Below are 12137 nucleotides of genomic sequence, written 5' to 3' on the forward strand. Positions count from 1 at the left end.
GCACAGGTAAACACCACATCATTTTAATAAAAAATCAAGTTAGTGGCATGCTGATAACATTACTGATTTCATTCTTTTTAAATTTGAATGTGTTTAATTATGTGCAGTGCAGTAGGTCTGTACAGTCAGAAAGATGTGTCTGCACATGGAATATCCTGTGGAGACACCATATGACGCATTTCTTCAATAACAGAACATTTCTAATCAGCTGGAAAGGAACGCTTATGGTTTTTGAATCAAAGCCCCTCTTTTATTACTCCATCTGTTTCCTCTGGATACGGTTGGTATTGGGTTTCTTGGTTGTAATGCCACATTTGATTTAATCTTGTTTTTCTTGTACTCACACCCCTCCCTTTATTTCAGGTTGATTTTTTTTTTTTGTCTGTTTAACAACACTTCCCACAGGAAAGAAAAATCACGAATGGGATCTTTAACATCTCAGTTGTTTCTCCAAGACGGCAATGAGATTACATGGACAGCAAATGAAGACTGAACACCTACTCAAAATTCTTCTCCCAAGAACCCAAGAAGAAAGTCATTTGTGAGTTTGAAAAATGTCTCAAACTTGTGCTCAGATATTTTGAGATGCCCACATGATTTTCACCCTGAGCTTCTCAAAGGTTATTCTGTGTTTTTGATTTTCATCAGATTTCATTGTCCTTGCCATCATGATGTTTGGTAACATAGCCACATACTGGTCATAAAATACAAATACTGATAAGTCTTCTAACTTTTCGATTATTTGGCATGCCATTGTGATCTTAAGCTCATTCTTTTTCCTTCATGCAAAGTTCAAAAATACCGCAATATTATCTATAATCAATATTGTTTCTTATTTGTAAAACAAAAAGATTTTCCAAGATATCAGCAGGGTTCCCACAGCTGACCAATGAATTTCTAAGACTATTCCAGTTATTTGTGATCAGTGGATGATTATTTTTTCACTAATGTATTATTAATAATTGAATTGTTAATTATTTTATATAATTTACACTATATATATATATATATAATGTATGTAACAATTTTATAATTTCATAATTAAATGATTTAATACATATTTTTATGCACTCACAATGAGCAATTTGTGACTGATAAAATATGTTAGAGGAGAGAATAACTAGAAAATACTGAAATTTCCATTGTTTCCAGACCTCACAATCAAAATTTTTTAAATTTCATTACATTTTCTCTGTAGAAACACTGTACCAAAATCTGAAATCAGGGATTTCAATATGAATTCATTACTCATCAAATTCCTCCATGACCAAATAATCTGAGCTGCTATCAAACTTCATTTTATATATCTATACTCTACTGTGTCAAGTCAAGTCAAGTCACCTTTATTTATATAGCGCTTTTAACAATACAGATTGTGTCAAAGCAACTGAACAGCATTAATTAGGAAAATAGTGTGTCAATAATGCAAAATGACAATAGTAAACACACTTCAGAGTATTGGTGGAGAGGGGGGAGGGGGGTTCCTCTTCAGTCCGTTCACAATCAAGCATGACCCTCAAGCGCGGGGCCCGCTATCCATATCAAAATGTACATATAAAGTATATTTAACAGAAATGAGCTTCATTTCTTTATGATATAAATAACAATATATTTTAAATATTTTATCTGGTGAAAACCCTTGTATTACAGTTCAAAATATGTATATACATATTTAAAGTAAACTACAAAAATTTAAAGGGGTCATATGATGCGATTTCAATTTTTCCTTTCTCTTTGGAGTGTTACAAGCTCTTGGTGCATAAAGAAGATCTGTAAAGTTGCAAAGACTAAAGTCTCAAATCCAAAGAGATATTCTTTATAAAAGTTAAGAGTCAGCCACACCTACCTAAAGAAAGGCGGGGCATAGAGGAGAAACAATAATGTACAGTATGTAGAAAATAATGTGTTTTTTTTAACCTTAAACCGCATAAACGCATTTCATTACACCAAATACACAAAATAATGTTCTTTTTAGCAACATCATATGACCCCTTTAAGTATAAAGGAACCCTTTTTAATGATGACAAGTAATGCATCCCATTTTAATATATTTTAAATAAATGATCTGGTGAAAGCTCTTAAAATATAATTATAAATGTCCATATTTAAAATAAATGAATCTTATTTCTTTATGTAATTATCAAATTTTTTTAATGATGACAAGTAATGCATCCAATTTTAATTTAAATAACATTTCAGTGTATTTTTAAAATAAATTCCCAATGTTTTCTGTCAAAACCCTGGTATTTTTATGTACTTATTTATTTATTGGTTTGTTTGTTTTATTTATTTATTTTTTGCATAATGATGACAGTACTGTACATACGTTTTAATATATTTTTCATTCATTTCCTCATGTTGTCATGTGATCAGATAAAAGTGTTGTGAAAAGTACACAGGAACCCTTTTTAATGATGACAAGTAATGCATCCCATTTTAATATATTTTAAATAAATGATCTGGTGAAAGCTCTTAAAATATAATTATAAATGTCCATATTTAAAATAAATGAATCTTATTTCTTTATGTAATTATCAATTTTTTTTAATGATGACAAGTAATGCATCCAATTTTAATTTAAATAACATTTCAGTGTATTTTTAAAATAAATTCCCAATGTTTTCTGTCAAAACCCTGGTATTTTTATGTACTTATTTATTGGTTTGTTTGTTTTATTTATTTATTTTTTGCATAATGATGACAGTACTGTACATACGTTTTAATATATTTTTCATTCATTTCCTCATGTTGTCATGTGATCAGATAAAAGTGTTGTGAAAAGTACACTGTGAAACATGTCTGTAAAGTTGACAGCAGTTATAGAGCAGAATAGAGCTCTAAAGCATTTTGATTGGCATGGGCTGGAGGGAAATTTAAAAGGGCGGAGTTAAATTTGAACCTGACCTTTCCAGCCAATCAACATTAAAGAGTGATAGGAAGTTGTTATATCCTTTGAGAACTCAAAGGAATGCATTGAGAGACCAACAATGGGAAGAAAATCAGTGGTTGTTGATATTTTTATAGTTTCATGTGGATTACTGTGTTGTTCTGAGCCATTGAGTCAAGGGGAACCATCTTTAGACCAAGGCTTTAGTCAAAATGCCACCTTCAGACATCCAATGCCAGCGCATGGGCGTGCACACTGTGAAACATGTCTGTAAAGTTGACAGCAGTTATAGAGCAGAATAGAGCTCTAAAGCATTTTGATTGGCATGGGCTGGAGGGAAATTTAAAAGGGCGGAGTTAAATTTGAACCTGACCTTTCCAGCCAATCAACATTAAAGAGTGATAGGAAGTTGTTATATCCTTTGAGAACTCAAAGGAACGCATTGAGAGACCAACAATGGGAAGAAAATCAGTGGTTGTTGATATTTTTATAGTTTCATGTGGATTACTGTGTTGTTCTGAGCTATTGAGTCAAGGGGAACCATCTTTAGACCAAGGCTTTAGTCAAAATGCCACCTTCAGACATCCAATGCCAGCGCATGGGCGTGCACAGACCGGTCAGAGCGCGGTAGCATCCAAAATGTTTCAAAACCTCATTGAATTCAGGAGACCTGCCTCAGCAACTTGGAGCTGTAATTCTAATTAAAAGCGACACTTACAATGTATATTACTATAAAGTTGCTTGCTTTAAAATAATCTAGTGAATAAAGTGCCTTATAAATAAACGTAACATGATTAGAGTGCTGAATTGCCAAGCTGGCACAAACATTTCCACATCACTACTATCAGATACTTTCTTAACTGCTGTTTTTATTTCGTTATTAAGAGGAAAGTGCTTAAGATATTTACATATTCATCTAAACAGGATGTTTATGCTACCACTATATTCCTGCTAAGTTAAGAATGAAAACTAACTTTGCTGTGAGTATATTGGGACCTTTACTGTACAGTTTGTTCCATTTACACTTGATCCAGATCAGCCATCTGTTAATCTGAATTAACCATTTCACCCAGATCTACATCACTTGTCATTTGAAGGCTACTACCACATCCAGTCCCACTGATACAATGAACAAGGCCTGCTCATTTGTTAAAGAAACAAACAGGTATGGGTGAAGTAATGTTGGAAGCAAGTTTAGAAGTCTCGGTTCAACATTCAGTGATTTGAATTAGTTTTTTTTTTCTTTTTTTTCACACAGCTGGACTGCTGTGAATGGAGACAATCAGGTGTGTGGCTGTTGTGAGACCAGCTGCGCCATGAGGAAGGGCAGAAGTCTGGATACTGACGGTATTGTTCCACACTTAACTCCATCCAAATGTGTTTGGAAATTTGTAAACTACTGCTCTGCAACTTGAGAATGCAGTTTCCATCCTTTTTGCATGTTATTTTTTTTTTTTTTTTTAGATTCCCCGTTGGAAGATGAGTCTACTATTGGACCGATTTTTATCCATGAGCATTTACTGCAAATTCAAGAGTCTTCTCAGGTGTCATCAAAACATGCAGGTGACCGTATTGCCTTGACAAATATGATGCATTTAGTGTACAGTGTCCTCAAAATGTACACTCCCATTCAAAAGTTTGGGGTTGATACGATTTAAATTTAATGATTTTTTTCGATTCTCATTCTCACCCTGGCTGCATTTATTTAATCACAAATATTTTGTCATTTAAACATAGGCGGAGGGTGGACCAACTCCAGGGTAAGGCTAAAAGCAGCCAAATCTATTAACTACAAACATCATAAACCAGTCTTTTTAGGCAAGAACCAGACATGGGTGTCATGTAGGCTAATAAAATCTGTTTAATGGGACTGAATTTGTATATAACGTGATTACAATTTAATAAAAAAACATTAGAAATTGGTAATTATAAAACGTTTCCTTTCCAAGGTTATTCAAACAGCGAATAAATTATTATACAGAAAGTGACATTATCGCTAACTTTGATCTATCGCGAGTTTAAGCACTTAAAAAAAAAAAAAAAAAACTATCGTTATAATCACTTAAGCTGTCTTCATTGTAGGCTACATACAATGCGCGTCCGGAATTCAGTCAACGAACGCGCGCACTCAAAGCTGATGAGTTTCAGCGATGACTCATCTCAACGCCTCTGATTGGCCATTGCATTCCTAAGCTCAACAGAATCGTGTGTGATTGGTTATAATGCGCAACACTGTAAAAACGCCTAAAATGAAATATGATGCAACATGAGCAGATCTTAATTTAATGCCGCAATCGACACTTTCTATTTATTTTCATTTTGTTAGCAGCAGTCATAATAGATTTAATTTGTTTGTGCAGGGGCATTTTTGCCCCAACTGGCTGTGGCCAGGGGAAGAGCCTTACACACGCTCCGCCTATGCATTTACAACAGTTTTCTATTTAAAAAAATTGGAAATGTATTTTTCTATTTTAAATAAATGTTAAATTTATTCCGGTGATGCAAAGCTACATTTTCAGCATTATTACTCCAGTGATCAGTGTCACATGATTCTTCAGAAATCATTAATATGCTGATAGTTAAAAACTTGTGCTGCTTATTTTTGTGGAAACATTTGTTTTTTCAGGATTCTTTCAATAGCATGTTTAAAACAACACCAACACAAACAAATACAAATATTAAATATGAATAATATTACAAATGTCTTTACTGACACTTTTGATTTAATGTGTACTTGCTGAATTTCTTTTAGGAAAATGACTGACCCCAAACTTGTGAAAGGTACTGTATGTTGACCATTTTAAAAAAGCATGTTATCTAGAAAGAATGTTAAAAACATTAAGATGGCACTTCAAGTTCAAAGAAGTTCAACTTTTAATTTAATGTGTCCTTACTGAATAAAAGTATTTATTTCTAAAATCTTACAGACCCTAAACTCTCATGGTAGTGCATTTTGCTTGAATTAAGACGAGTCTTGTGCGTTTTATAATTGTCAAATTTCCTGGAACATGTTATAGTGAACTATTAAGGATACTACTTTAATCATGAATTTGCGTCTGTGAAAAATCACCTCGAGACCACTTGGTAGAAAATAATTGAAAAAGTGTTAGCCACATTAAGAGTGACTTAAGAGTCCAAATACTTTTTGGGTCCACGCTGTATATACAATGATGTAGGTCTTTGTCATAACCCTTACTTTTCACCTTCTTTTTTAAATTTGTTTTATTAAGAGTTCTCCATCGAATTGATGCTCATGACTGGTTTGGTGGTTGCAATTGGACTTTTGTGTGTCATTATCCTTGGAACACTGTTTTACCAAAGGCGGCAGAAACGGCTTGCGTTGAACTTGTGAATGACAATAAAAGCAGTTTTATCTAATGGGTGTGTTTGTTTCTTTGGTCTGGTGTTGCCCGCAGTTAGTTGGTTAAAGCCCATTAGCTTCTTGTTTCTGTTCAGGGGGTCCCATTTGTAGTAAATGACCCATCAACTTTTAAAAGGGCTGATGCAGAACTCTTTGCCGGTTTGGAGCATGGTAACAATTTGCCGTTTTTCAATGTGTCGCTGTAAAAGCTACACAAATGCACTGGTGTATGTGTCCGAGTATGCTTGTATGCTTTGGAGAAAAAAAATCAATCCAAATGAATTGGAGTGCTAAACCACCTTTTAATAAGAAAACAATCATTTTAAATTGAAAAAAAAAAATTAACAATGAAATAATTTTCTGTTTTAACTGTATTTTTGATCAAATAAATACAGCCTTGGTGAGCATAAGAGACTTCTTTCAAAAACATTTATAAATCCCAAATGTTACATCCTAAATTGGTTATATAAACCTTTGTTTGTCCTCTGAATAAAGGATTTGATATCGCCACTAAAATGTATATATTTTTTTCCAAGCTTTGTTATATTTTACATTCGAGATCATGGAGCAGTGAGACTAATACACAGCCACTTGCATTCAAATCCAATTTTATATTTTGGTGATTGAGTTTTAAGGTCCATGTCTTGCATTTGAAATGGACTGCATCCATGCACGGGGCTCATGGGAACAGGAAGACAAACAGACGTAATTAAAATGGCCATAAAAGCAATCGGAAGCTTTATTAATATGAAGTGGGACATGGAAGTATAATGGTGTGTTTGTAGCCGGCTGATGTCGTGTTATTTTTGTGTGTTTTACTACACATCCATTGACTCGCAGTGACCCAGTAATGAGTAATAAACCACATGTTTTATGGTGTGGCAGTTCAACCCGATCTCATGAAAGTGCGTATAAATAGTACGCCAAATAAAAACGAAAACTCGTGGTATTGATACGCAAAAATGGACTTTGGTGTGCATATGCTACGCGATGGGTAGGTTTAGGGTTGTGGGGTAGATGCGTATCATATGTACGCGAAAACTGCGTATCATATGCACCAACAAATTTCGTATCATATGCACGCGAAAACCGCGTATCATATGCACGCCAAAGTCCATTTTTGCGTATCAATACCACGAGTTTTCGTTTTTATTTGGCGTACTATTTATACGCATTTTCTGCCCTCCAAATGCCCAGAACGAGATGCTGGCGATGGCAAAGAGGGAATGCTCATGTGGAAATCATTATAATTCAGGGCAGTTATGATAAATTGCTAAATGGTGTTGTGAAATAAAAATGTGTGTTTGTCTTTAAAGACCAGATGATTTCAGGCCACAAAATGTTTGGACCCAAAGAAAATGTGTTAAAATGAATTCAACTGACATTACATTTAAATAAATAATAATAAAAAAAAATTATTGCAGTAAAGCCATATAAAGTGAGCAAATTTTAATGACATAACTAAAGAGTAAAAAGTACCTGAAAGCACTGCAATAAAATCCACTTTTTCAGAAAAATCTGAACATCTTTAAAATTAACTGTGAGTCAAACCTTCATAAGATATTACTTTTAAGATCATATATTTTGAACGTGTATTTTGATATGTGCATTCAAAAAATGTTGTAAGTATATCTCACTAAATATATATTAGTATTTTTTTAAATAAAAAGCATTATCTTGCATATCTATAATATATACAATATTTGTAAAAAGGTGTGTAATAGGCTATTTTTGTAAGTATATCTCACTAAATATATATTAGTATTTTTTTTAAATAAAAAGCATTATCTTGCATATCTATAATATATACAATATTTGTAAAAAGGTGTGTAATAGGCTATTGTTTTTCATATAATTTATGTTAAACGTTTTTTTCTTTTATTGGCAATTGTTTAAGTATAACAACTTCATTATTGTTTTTGTTTTTTTAAATAACAGCCTTTTTGTGTCAGTGTATATACATGTATTTTAGAATGCATTTTAAAAAATGTAAATGCATAAACATGGACGATTTTGACACTTCTATAATTCATTACTATTTCTGTATTTTTGGCAGTTTGTAAATGATGTCATTCTAGATTTGCACTGTCATTTCTTTTGTGTAATGTTTACGAGAAGCCTAACGACTCTTCAAATAAAGCACTTCAGTTATTGTACTCTCTCTGTAAATGACCCTGTTCCTCTAGTATTTGAATGAGGAAGGTAGACCAACCCAGATAAAGATGACAAAAGGCCTCCTTTCATGAAGCGAGACGAACCCTGTCAGAGCTCATAATTAACCCCCTTTATGAAGACCCCCGTCATCAGTGAAATGTTCATAATGGAGGAGGAGATTTAATTACCTTTCTTTTGCAGCCCAAGTTCCAGACACTGAGGAAACAATTAAGTTCCTGTTAGTCTGTGTAATAGCCTTGAGTCTGGGCTTCACTGACCTCCTCTATTAATAACACATATATGTCTTCAGATCATAGACTTCACTTCAGTGTATTCAGGAAATGATTAGCTAATTGTCTTTGTAAAATGAATGAACACAGAGGTCATTTCAGCAGCTAATTCTGGATTCTGAAGTGATGACTTTTGAGTGTGGTCATGGAATAAAATAGTATACTTTTCCATTTTTAGCATTTGCTGGACTTTTAAGACCGATCTTTAAAAGACATTTGAACCATTCAGGTTGTGATGTTACATCCAAATAGGTGAAGACCTTTGAATCTTAAATTTGACCCTATAATTCTGAATGTTCTCTTTATATAACAGCATATATTCAAACCGACAAGACCTTTGTGCACCATGTACCTCTGGAATATTTCTTCTATTGCAAAGTGTATACCCTTCTCATAATACTTAAAACTATTCTTTAAATAAACAATAATGTTGTCGTTATGCTTTATTATTATTATATGTTTTATTAATTATGGCAAACTATTAATATGTTAATAATAATAATAATTATTATTATTATTGTGTCCCTTAAGTCATGTATGAATATATGTATAGGTTAAACATGTTATTTTATTAGAAAATAACTGTGCAGAACAAATGCTTAACAACATGGTAGATGGTAGATGTTTAGAATAATTAAGATACTATAAGTATTTTTAAGATACTTAAGTGTTGTTAATAATACTTAAGACATGTTCCAGTGCTAAACAAGAACAGGAACTGGAAAAAAAAAACTGATTCCTGTGAAAAATCCACTGTAATTGCCCACAGCTTTCAAAAATGTTCTGTGTGAGCAAATCTTGTTTTCTTTATTCTTTATTCCAGTTTCACAAGTCCACATATCTTAATTTTGATTTCTGTAGGATATAAGGATGCAAATTTGCTGATTAATTCTTTTTTTTTTTTTTTCAAATATGAACCTGTGTAATTCAAATAGAAACACATATACACATACAAAACGACAAGAAGAAATTAAATAAATAGACTGGCAGGGTTTTTTTCTTCATGTGTTAAGTGTGCAGAAGCATGGAGTAAGTAAAAAAAAAAACCTTATACACATACAAAACGACAAGAAGAAATTAAATAAATAGACTGGCAGGGTTTTTTTCTTCATGTGTTAAGTGTGCAGAAGCATGGAGTAAGTAAAAAAAAAAACCTTATACACATACAAAACGACAAGAAGAAATTAAATAAATAGACTGGCAGGGTTTTTTTCTTCATGTGTTAAGTGTGCAGAAGCATGGAGTAAGTAAAAAAAAAAAACTTACCCTCAGCACAATGCAGAACAAAGACAGAGCCTGTGTTTGCAAAACCACACTGCTATACTACACTTACTATTGCTGCAGTATATAATATGTAGCCTACAGTATCTTTTGTACAATATGTAATTTTCCTGTATACATGGAATATCTGGATGGCTTACAACAGAGCACACTGCACATAATACTGTGCAATGCAACAACTTGACCTTCCATTTTATGTTATAAATGAACCTGTAGTAATGTCAGCAATTGTCTTATTTACTCATTATTTGATCAGATAGCTAAATGCAAATGCATTTTATTTATACTGTTACACATACTACCAAAAATGTTAGGTAGTATACCTAATGGTACACTATGGGTAGTGTAGGCAGTGTATACTGCACATGTTCATGACGAACATATCCTGTATAATACTGCTCTCTGCTGGTGAAATTCCAGTTTGCAGCAAAAAGAAGGAGCATGTTTAAAGGGATAGTTCAGCCAAAAATGACATCATTAACTCACCCTCAAGTTGTCTCAAATTTGTATGAATTTCTTTCTTCTGTTCAACACAAACAAGATATTCTGAAGAATGTTGGTAACCAAACAGATGTTAGTAACCACTGACTTCCATATGGAAAAACAATGGCTACTAGCAACTGTTTGGGTTTTATACAAAAAATGTTGCTGTTTAGTCTGTCTCTTAACCCTTAAATGCATACCTCGGCTCTTTAGCGACCCGGGACATCTCCCTCTTTCATTTTTTTAAGTTAGACATCAACTTTCTTAGTATTCCTCAATCTATTAATTATAAACAATATAACAAGAAAAAAATAGTAAAATATAAAAGAATGCCTGTTTTCTGATTACTTTTTTGTAAAAAGTGTATAGGGTCGCTAGAGGTATGTAAATGTGTAAGTATTTTTTCCTGCCCAACTATATTTGGGTCGCAAAAGACCCGACTATGTAATAATGATTGGCGAAACATTCATGCATTTAAGGGTTAAAATAATAATAATAATGATAATAATAATAATAACTAAAAATGCACAATTAACACCTGTGTAATGTAAGTGAGTTTATTCCTCCAGGAGGCGCTTGGCGCATCTGCACAATCTTCCATTGAGTCACATTCAAATACAAAATACAGTAAGACACGACTTTTTGTTTTGTTTTTGGTCTTACATTTATGCTCCAAAAAGTATAATCGTTTTAATCAATGAATCCCCACATTTGGTATTTTACATACAAATGGAAATCCACAGCAATCACAATATGGCAAGCCGGGTTAACATGTAATCTTTAAAATGTTCTAGTGTCTATTTTCATGCTACTAGTACTTATTTTTTTGCTACTAGTATAGGCTATCTATTCCATTACTTATTAATTAGCTACTAGTGCTTATTCTTTTGGTGCTCGTGCTAATTCTTTAGGTACTAGCAACTTTTTAAAGATACTGTTTATTCCTTAGATACTAATTCTTATTTATTTATGAGACACTAATACTTACTTCAGTATAATGACTACTAGTAACTATTCTGCTGTAACTAACACATTTCAAATTTTAAGCCATTATGAGGATCTGTCATTCAGAAATCAACTATTATGTTGTTTGGAAATTTCCTAAATGATTTCACAGGTATTAACATATCCTCACAAAATGTCACATAACTACAAATTACATCTGTTACTTCATCAATGTCTGAACCAGAGTCCATAAAAACAGTCCAATCTGTACATTCCATACACCCTTTTAAACGTAACGTAGCATCTTCAGACCAGTAATAATAACAACTAGTATTCTAATGAATAAATACTTGTTTGTCATAGTATGTATTAGTGTCTATTTATTAGGTACAATCTAATAAATAAATACTAGTATATAATAATTAAGTACTAGTATCTAATAACATGTAGGCTAGTAGTTTCAAAAATAAATTAATAAAAAATAAAAATGGAACAACTGGAACCAAGCTAAGGAATAATAATGTGCATTTGATCAACTGCACTAAGATTATGAGATGCATTATTTGAATGCTTGGCCAAAGAGATGTGTCTTTAATCTAGATTTAAACAGAGAGAGTGTGTCTGAACCCCGAACGTTATAAGGAAGGCTATTCCAGAGTTTGGGAGCCAAATGCAAAAAAGCTCTACCTCCTTTAGTGGACTTTGCTATCCTAGGTACTAACAAAAGTCCAGAGTT

This window comes from Sinocyclocheilus rhinocerous, unplaced genomic scaffold (genome assembly GCF_001515625.1).
Source record: "Sinocyclocheilus rhinocerous isolate Xijiao unplaced genomic scaffold, SAMN03320098_v1.1 scaffold1956, whole genome shotgun sequence".
NCBI classification, from domain to species: domain Eukaryota; kingdom Metazoa; phylum Chordata; class Actinopteri; order Cypriniformes; family Cyprinidae; genus Sinocyclocheilus; species Sinocyclocheilus rhinocerous.